The sequence below is a fragment of the Schistocerca nitens genome, chromosome 7, assembly GCF_023898315.1.
Source record: "Schistocerca nitens isolate TAMUIC-IGC-003100 chromosome 7, iqSchNite1.1, whole genome shotgun sequence".
In the NCBI taxonomy this organism is placed as follows: Eukaryota; Metazoa; Arthropoda; class Insecta; order Orthoptera; family Acrididae; genus Schistocerca; species Schistocerca nitens.
The window spans coordinates 544,494,204-544,503,674 of NC_064620.1; the positions used below are offsets into that span (position 1 = coordinate 544,494,204).

Below are 9,471 nucleotides of genomic sequence, written 5' to 3' on the forward strand. Positions count from 1 at the left end.
GCTATCATCTTCGCATTAAAGAAATTCCACGTTTTCTTATGGCACCAAGTTTCACCTCGTCACAGACCATAAATCGCTGATCTCCTTATTCGGTCAAGCAGCGAAAATCCGAGACAGGACTATTCACCGCCTCCAGCGCTGGGCTTTATTTTTGAAGTGCTACCAGCATGAGATTCACTTCTGCAGCACGACTGAGCATGCCAATGCTGACGCCCTCTCCTACCTTCCATGGGACCCGATCCAGCGTTCAACAAAGAAGAAATTCTGCGAAACTTCCTGGCAAATTAAAACTGTGTGCCGGACCGAGACTCGAACTCGGGACCTTTGCCTTTCGCGGGCAAGTGCTCTACCAACTGAGCTACCGAACCACGAGTCACGCCCCGTCCTCACAGCTTTAAATCCCCCAGTACCTCGTCTCCTACCTTCACAGAAGCTCTCCTGCGAACCATTCAGAACTAGCACTCCTGGAAGAAACGATATTGCGGAGACATGGCTTAGCCACAGCCTGGGGGTTGTGCTTGGGTAGCTCAGTTGGTAGAGCACTTGCCCGCGAAAGGCAAAGGTCCCGAGTTCGAATCTCGGTCCGGGACACAGTTTTAATTTGCCAGGAAGTTTCATATCAGCGCACACTCTACAGCGTAGAGTGAAAATTTCATTCAAGAACTTCTGTGTTTTCACGTCGATGAAGAAGCAGAGGCCGCCGTAGATTCTTTTCCAATTACCAGCTCCCGGGTCGCGGAGGCAATCAGTAGCGACTAGGTAGTCCAACAAATACGGAGTCACATACTTCATTGATGGCCAAGGCTTCCGTGGCATTCGGTAAATTCTTTATGACCGCCATCAGCTCATGTTGCTCGATGGAGTAATTCTACACGTTTCCGACGAGCGACAGCCACGAGCAGTGTTTCCTTGTTCTTTCGTCAACACGTCCTGCAACTATTGAACCAAGGTCACTGGGAGGCATCCCGAACTAAACTCCAGGCTGTAAGGTTCACTTACCGACCGGGCATGAACCAAGAGATTGAACGACTCACCCAAACATGTTCATCCTGCCAAATCCAGCAATCTCTGTCTTCCTCTGCAGTTTTTACCCTCTACAACTCCCTCTAGTACCATTGAAGTTATTTCCTGATGTCTTAACAGATGTCCTATCAGCCTGTCCTCCTTTTCAGTGTTTTCCATATATTCCTTTTCCTCACCGCTTCTGCGGAGAACCTCTTCATTCCTTACCTCGTCAGTCCACCTAATTTTTGATATTCGTCTGTAGCACGACACCTCAAATGCTTCGATTATCTTCTATTCCGGCTTTTCATTACCATACAAAGCTCCGCTCCAAACATATATTTTAAGAAATTTCTTCCTGAAATTAAGGCCTATGTCTGATACTAGTGCGCTTCTCTTGGTGAAGAATGCCCTTTTTGCCACTGGTAGTCTGCTTTTTATGTCCTCCTTACTCCGTCTTCTTCACTTTCAGTGAGGACAGCAATGTCATCAGCGACTGTTTTTACTGATATCCTTTCACTTTGAATTGTAATCCCACTCTTGACTCTTTCTTTTATTTCCGTCATTGCTTCTTAGATGTATAGATTGAACAGTAAGGGCGAAGGACTGCAATCCAGTGTAAAGGCCTTTCTAATTCGAACGCTTTCTTCTTGATCTTCCAGTCCTATGGTTCCCTCTTGGTTCTTGTACATATTGTTTATTACCTGTCTCTCCCTGTATCTTATCCCTAGTTTTGGCTGAATTTCGAATATCATGCACAATCGAACGCTTCTTTCACGTAAATAAATCCTATGAAAAAGTCTTGAGTTTTCTTCATCCTTGCTTCCATTATCAGACGCAACGTAGGACTGCCTCTCTGGTGCCTTTACCATTCATAAAGTAAAACTGACAGTTGTCGTATATAACACACCATCAATTTTCTTTTCAGCTCTTCTGTATATTATTGTTATCAGCAATTTGGATGCTTGAGCTGTTAAGCTGATTGTGCGATTATTCTCTCATTTGATGGCTCTTGCTGTCTTTGGAATTTTGTGCATTATGGTTTTCCGAAAGTGTGACGGTATATTGCCAGACTCATAAATTCTGCACGCCAACGTTAGTAGTCGTTTTGTTGTCATTCCGCCCCATGATTTTAGAAATTCCTATGGTATGTTACCTACTTTTTCTGCCCTATTTGATCCTAAGTCGTCCAAAGCTCTTTTAAACTCTGATTCTAATATTGGAATTCTTATCCGTTCTTTGTTGACTCCTGTTTCTTGTTCCATTACGTAATCTGACAAGTTCTCTCCGTCATAGAGGCCTTCTATGTACTCTTTCCACCTATGTGCTCCAATGTAAAGTTTCCACCCATCCGTTCTCTCTTCTGCATTTAAGAGTGCATTTCACACTGCACACTTAATGTTACAGTCCTTGATTTTAATTTAATAGAGGTTGTTTGACTTTTCTGTATGCTGAGCCAGTCCTTCCGACAATCATTTCTTTTTCTACTCCTTCACATTTTTCGTGCAGTCATTTCTCCTTAGCTTCCCTGTTGTTTCTATTTATTTCATTCCTAATTGACTTGTATATCTGTATTACTGAATTTCCCTGAACATTTTTGTACTTCAATCTTTCGTCGATCAAGTGAAGTATTTCTTCTGTTACCCACAGTTTCTTCGCAGTTATCGTTCTCATGCCCATATTTTCTTTCCAACTTGCCCTTTTTAGAGGTATCTATTCCTCTTCAACGGAACTCCCTACTGACCTATTCATTACTGCAGTATCTATAAACTCAGACAACCTCAAGGGTTTATCTTCATCCTTGGTACTTCCGTGTCCCACTTCTATCCGCATTGATTCTTCGTGACTGGTGTTTTAAACTTCAGCTTCATCACTAGTAAATTGTGATCTGAGTCTATATCTGCTCCTGGCTACGCCTCACAATCGAATATCTGATTTCGGAATTTCTGCCTGACCATGACGTAATATAACTAGCATCTTCTGTATCTCCCGGCCATTTCCAAGTATACCTCGTCCTCTTATGATTCTTGAAAAGGCTGTTCGCTATTTCTAGCTAAAATTTGTGGAATTCAATTAGTCATTCTCCTCACTCATTCCTACTACTAAGCCCAAACTCTCCCATACCCCTTTTTTTACTCCTTCCACTACATTCTAGTCCCCCACGACTATTTTCATCTCCATTTACGTACAGAATTACCCGTTCAATCAACACATACCTTCTCTATCTCTTCATCTTTTCTATGTCCTCATCTCTTCACTTTCTGCTTGCGACGTTGGCATGTATATCTGAACTATTATTGTCGGTGTTGGTTATCTGTCGATTCTGATGAGAACAAACCTAACACTGAACTGTTCACAGCAACTCAGTCTCCGCCCTACCTTCCTATTCGTAAGGAACCCCACATCCGTTATACCATTTTCTGGTGCTGTTGATATTGCCCTATACTCGTCTGAGCAGAAGTCCCTTTCTTCTTTCCGTTTCATTTCACTGAGGCCCCCATATCTACACAGAGCCTTAGCATTTCCCTTTCCAGATTTTCTTTTCGCCCTACCACTTGGAAACTGCCGACAATCCACTTCCCGATTCCTAGATTGTTACCCTGTATATTACATTATAACATAAATGAAACTTGCAACAGGGCTGCCTACTGAAATACCGGAGGCGTACTAATGTATGTGGCTTTTTAGAGTCACTTATGTATAAATATTTATGAATTATTGAAATTAACAGGACTGTTTTTGTATAAAATTAACTCTAAAAAACGAACAGCTACATGAAATTTCTTTTATGAAACTTCTTTTACGTGGTGTCGGATCGTAACGGTCAGACTATGCTCTCGTTAAATGTAGGTGAATCTGAAGTGTTGTAAATGAATGTATTTGATAAGGCTTCATGATTACAGTATTAATACCGTAGTAGTCGTTCACATTGCTAATTTACAATCAAGCATGTATGCTTTCAATGTTGTATGTGCTCACAGGCCGGCCGGGGTGGCCGAGCGGTTCTAGGCGCTACAGTCTGGAACTGCGCGACCGCTACGGTCGCAGGTTCGAATCCTGCCTCGGGCATTGATGTGTGTGATGTCCTTAGGTTAGTTAGGTGTAAGTATTTCTAAGTTCTATGGGACTGATGACCTCAAAGTTAAGTCACATAGCACTCAGAGCCATTTGAACCATTTTTTGTGCTTACAGAAACGTAGAACAATGTTCAGCACCAGAGGTGAATCACTGCAACCTTACCTTGGCTCATCTGGGAAGCTTCTTCTGCCGCTGACGATCACTGGTGCCGCCGTGCGGCAGATGTTTGGCAACTCACGGGAAAGGGACAAGACGCTGGGTGCTATCTTGTCAGTGAAAAAAATCATTTTAGAAGATAAAAGGTAAAATCCTGCCGCATCTCAGCTGAGTAACCTCATCTTAAAAACGCTCGTGTCAAAACTCTAAAATTTCATACAAAGAGCATGTGAGTGGGGTGTGCACGGGTAGAAGTATGAACCCTGTTTTAAGCGCACAACATGAACGCCTATCTATGTAGCGATGTATTTCAGTAGCGTGGCGTCCGTTTCATTTCTAAACTCTCAGTCCTAGGGTAATTTGCACTTTGGTCTTCTCAGGAATTATCTCTACAGCAGATAGTCCAACCACAGTCTAAGTGCTTTAAATACAAAAGGTTGCTAAAGACCCACTTTCCAGAACACTGCCGATAGCACTGACCCAATACACGGTCTATCCTCAGTTAAAATAATGCTGATAACTGTTAATAGACTACCCTAGCTGATTCACAATATGTTCGTGTTTTCATGATGAAACTGTTTATTGTTCTCTTCTTTATTGATTATATCAAGTCGTATTTCTTCTCAAAACTGCGTCTTCCACTGCAATATTTCTTCTCAAAACTACGTCTTCCATTGCAATTTTTCTTCTCAAACCTACCTCTTCCACTGCAATAATTCTCTGATGACAGTTTTCTGGAAGCTTCTGACATCTCCTCGTTTCTGCGTATGCAAACAGCTTCCTCCGGTTCAGTTCTTCAATTCTCTCTTCTACAAACAATCTTCTGACTTTCACCGCCATAAAACTGCCTCTATGTCCGCGAGAGTACTACTTTCTCCAGCGATTAACGACACGTCCTCTTCCGTCCGTCATTACGTGACCCAATCCCAGCACTGACATCCTGCTTCACTTATCACTTCCTAGTTAACTCTTCACTATAGCCGTGGGTCGAACTGGAAGACACTACGTATGTTTCCTCTGCGTTTTCATATACTTATAAAACGCCTCTAATTCGACAATGCTGAATAAAGAGAGGAGCGCAAAAAAGGACCCAGCATGTATCACTACAGAAATAAGAAATTCATTCAGTAAGAATTCTCAATTGGTGCTAATGGAACAAGACGTTGGTAGGTTTCCGTGGACGTTGTGGCTTCAAAATGTACATTCCCAGCAAATCGAATAAATATAGTCAAAAATGCAACATCTTGCAGACTCTAAAACGAATTACGTATTTGTGCTGTGGTAAAAATACTGAAAGGTTTCACTTTGACATATGGAGAGAAGAAACTATCAATACCAGTACAAATTTATCTACGATTATACCAGCCAGTTTTGAACATAAATCATAACATTGCGACTGACGACTGGAACACCTCAATGGAATTTGTGGGTATTACCCTCTCAACAGAAGCAACAATTGATAACTGTAGATAAAAAATAAATAAATAAATAAAATAAAATAAAAATAAACAGATACCATTGATGACCTTGCAGCTTCTCTAGAATGAAATGATGATTTTAGCTGCAAACAGGCGTTGATATACATCATTGGGGACATGTTGAAAATGTGTGCCCCGACCGGGACTCGAACCCGGGATCTCATGCTTATATGGCGGACGCTCTATCCACCTGAGCCACCGAGGACACAGAGGATACTCCGCCTGCAGGGACTTATCCCTTGTACGCTCCCCGTGAGACCCACATTCCCATGTCCACAACACTATATTCGTAGTGCGCTTGATAGATGTTTGCCTATCACACACACCCATTCCTCGTGGCACATTAATCAGCCAAGTCCCGTACGAGATGGGACATAGCGTTTGCGTTCGCACAAGAAGGTCAATGGCCGGGTAGCCATATTTTAACTATATATGAAAGTAGTATCTGTTCCCGAAAGAACAGATGCCATTGGTGACCGAGCAGCTTCTCGAGAATGAAATGATAATTAAATCGACACCCTAGCTGCAAACAGGCGTTGATATACGTCATTGGGGACATGTTGAAAATGTGTGCTCCGACCGGGACTCGAACCCGGGATCTCCCGCTTACATACTTACTAACTATAAGCTGCCAAAATGCATGACATCTGGAAATTTTGTGTGCAATTCATGCCTGTAATTGGGCAACTGTCAGATTTTTTTTTAGAAACATGCTATTTTTGACAGGTAGAACCTTTCCTGCACGACCACAGCGTTTCTTCACATATAAATGGTATGGAATTAAAATTACATAAAACACTGCAACATATGACAGATATGCGAATGGCTCGCATTTTAAGTAACAGAACCCAGTACGTTGTCCTCGACGGCGAGTGTTCATCTGCGACAAGGGTATCTTAATGGCGGTAGGATGTCAAACGGGCCGACTTGGAGCAGGAGAGGCATCACAGGACATTTTAATTTCCACTGTATATACTTTTACAAATAAATTCATAAAACTTTGTCAGCATCACCAGGAAGGATTCAGGATTCACACTCATTACAGTGGAAGATCGAATATATGACAAAATAATTTTTTTTTTCCTTGTGAAATTTCATCATTCTTTCACTTACTAATGGCAGCATTTGTTGTTATAGGTACACTTTTCTTCATAAGTTAGAGAGATTCTTCGATGAATTTTGCACAGCATACAAACAATACTTACAGGTGTATGAAGCTCTAGAATTTATTTAATTTATGAAAAAACCAATGAGCTGTTATATTTTAAACTTCATGTTTAGAAAAAACACAATCTAGTTAATTACCTCAAATTTTACCACAGTTTTTAATAGATTTGTAAAATTCTAGAGTTTCATACACCTTTGAGTATGGTTTGTGTGCTGTGCAAAATTTATCGAAGAATCTCTCTTACTTATGAAGAAAAGTGTACCTATAGCAACAAATGCTGCCATTAGTAAGTGAAAAAAATGATGAAATTTCACATTTAAAAAAAAATTATTTTGTTATGTTTTCAAACTTTCACTGCTGTGAGTGTAAATTCTGAATCCTTCCTGGTCTTGCTGACAAAGTTTTATGAATTTATTTGTAAAAGTGAAGACAGTGGAAATTAAAATGTCCTGTGATGCCTCTCCTGCTCCAAGTCGGCCCGTTTGACGTCCTACCCCCATTAAGATACCCTTGTCGCTGATGAACACTCGCCGTCGAGGACAACGTACTGGGTTCTGTTACTTAAAACACTGTGTTAGTATGTATGAGGATTGATCTGCGAGTTCTCTCTAATATGTTACCACAGCTGCTGTAAATGAAGACTTTTAAACATATTACTTGCAGTTTATGTAATGTGTAACTTTAGCAATTCTTTAACAACTTTTTAAATTCTGGAATAAGGCAGGGTTGTTTGCTTTCACCACTGTTGTTTTTGCTGATATTAGATGGTGTCGTGAAGAAGGTAACCCGAGAGAGGAGGAGAGGTGTACAGTGGACTCTATGTGATCGCCTTGAGGACCTGGACTTTGCGGACGACATCTGCCTTCTGTCCCACACTTTTTAGGATATGAGTGAGAAGGAATTGGAAACAGAAGCTCACAGAGATTAGGATTAACAGTAAGAACAAGGATGCACTAGCCGTGAAAGAAGAGGAGATTGAACAGGTGGAGAGCTTTTGTTATCTGGGAAGTATTGTTTCCAAAAATGGAGGGCGACAGAAGACGTCGAAAGTAGGATCAAAAAGGCAAAAGGGGCCTTTGCCCAGCTGCGACCAGTTTGGACATCTTGTGAAATATTGTTGAAAGTAAAGCTTAACATCTTTGACTCGAACGTAAAATCTGTTCTCTTTTACGGGTGTGAGACGTGGAAAGTGACAGCACAAATTGAAACGAGAGTACAAACCTTCATCAATAAATGTTTGAGCAATATACTGGGAGTACGCTGGCCAAATTTTACCTCAAACCAAGAACTATGGCAACGCAACCAACAACGGAAAGCCGAAATAATCGTAAAAGAAAGTAAATGGAGATGGATTGGACACAGAGAAGAGGCCCTCAACTCATTCCAAAGCAGGCTTCAGAATGGAACCCACAAGGAGCAAGAAGGAGAGGCAGACCGAGGTCGACCTGGAGCAGGATTCTTGAAGCTGAGGTGGCAGCCGTTGGCCACTCCAGGAGTAACATCAAGAAGATGGCAACGAACAGCGTCAGATGGAGAGCTCTAATATGTGCCCTATGCTCCACAACGGAGTAAAAGGAATTAAGTCAAGTAAGTCAACTTCATGTTCATATCGTCTGATTTAAAGCTCTTGCCAATGTCTCATCTAAAATCGTTAACGTGTAACTACCAAACCACTCCTGCTTGCCTTGCTAAATTTCTGTTTTTTGACTTGAAAACACGGTTGCTACTTTAGGAGTGAATAAAACATAAGCTCTTTATTTCAAACGAGATTTACAATGACATTCCTCGACAAACATTTGACTTCATAACCTAATTCCGTCGACTTGAGCAGTAATGTATCTTAGACGTACGGCCGCGAGGTTACACAATTCCATCCAAATAATGATCAGTGGCGAATGATTATTTTTACTTATTTTCCGTCATGCTTCTCCAACCACTCTCTTCTCCTGCATATACATGAAGCTCTAGACATCTCGAAAAATTACATATAAATAGCTATTCGTCTCCAGTGGCGTGGCTTAAGTAACCTGCTTAAAATTCCACTGCAAGGTACCCGAAATCAGGCATGACTCTAGAACAGTGATTCCTTGAGCAGGTGTCCATTACCAAATCTTCCTGAGGTAGCAGTTGAAAATCAAATATTCCCCAACTCCATATGTTCTTTACTAGATTTGGAACAGATTTTTCATAGGCTTTCAGTCTTGTAAAGTAGCGTCGGAATTCAGTCTTCACATCGCTTTCCTTTATTTCGATATAATCAGTTTCGGACCAGCTGTCCATCTTCAGATCTTTACCTTATAAATGTCATTGGTTCAAATTACAAATGGTTAATATTTTAAGCTGACAAAGCTTCAATATTCTTAAGAAATTGGTTATAATAGAAATTTGTGAAACATTCCATTTGTTATAGCTACAGAGTAACCTGTCGAATACTGAACTGTAAGTTCACTGTTATAACTAACATACACTAGTCTACTGCGGCCTTGTAAATAATTTTTAAGAACACTGGTTGGTGCAACACTGTAAGGTGTACGCTTCGCCGGCGATGGGCGAGGCATGACAGAATCTCTGACCAGAGAGTAGTTTATT

General features: G+C 41.2%; 1 non-coding gene across 1 annotated transcript; it reads left to right on the top strand.

The window, feature by feature from the left end:
• Positions 1–516: 516 nt before the first annotated feature.
• Trnas-cga (transfer RNA serine (anticodon CGA)) lies at positions 517–591 on the top strand. The gene has a single exon. It is a non-coding gene; the product is annotated as a tRNA-Ser (tRNA).
• The last annotated feature ends 8,880 nt before the right edge of the window (positions 592–9,471 follow it).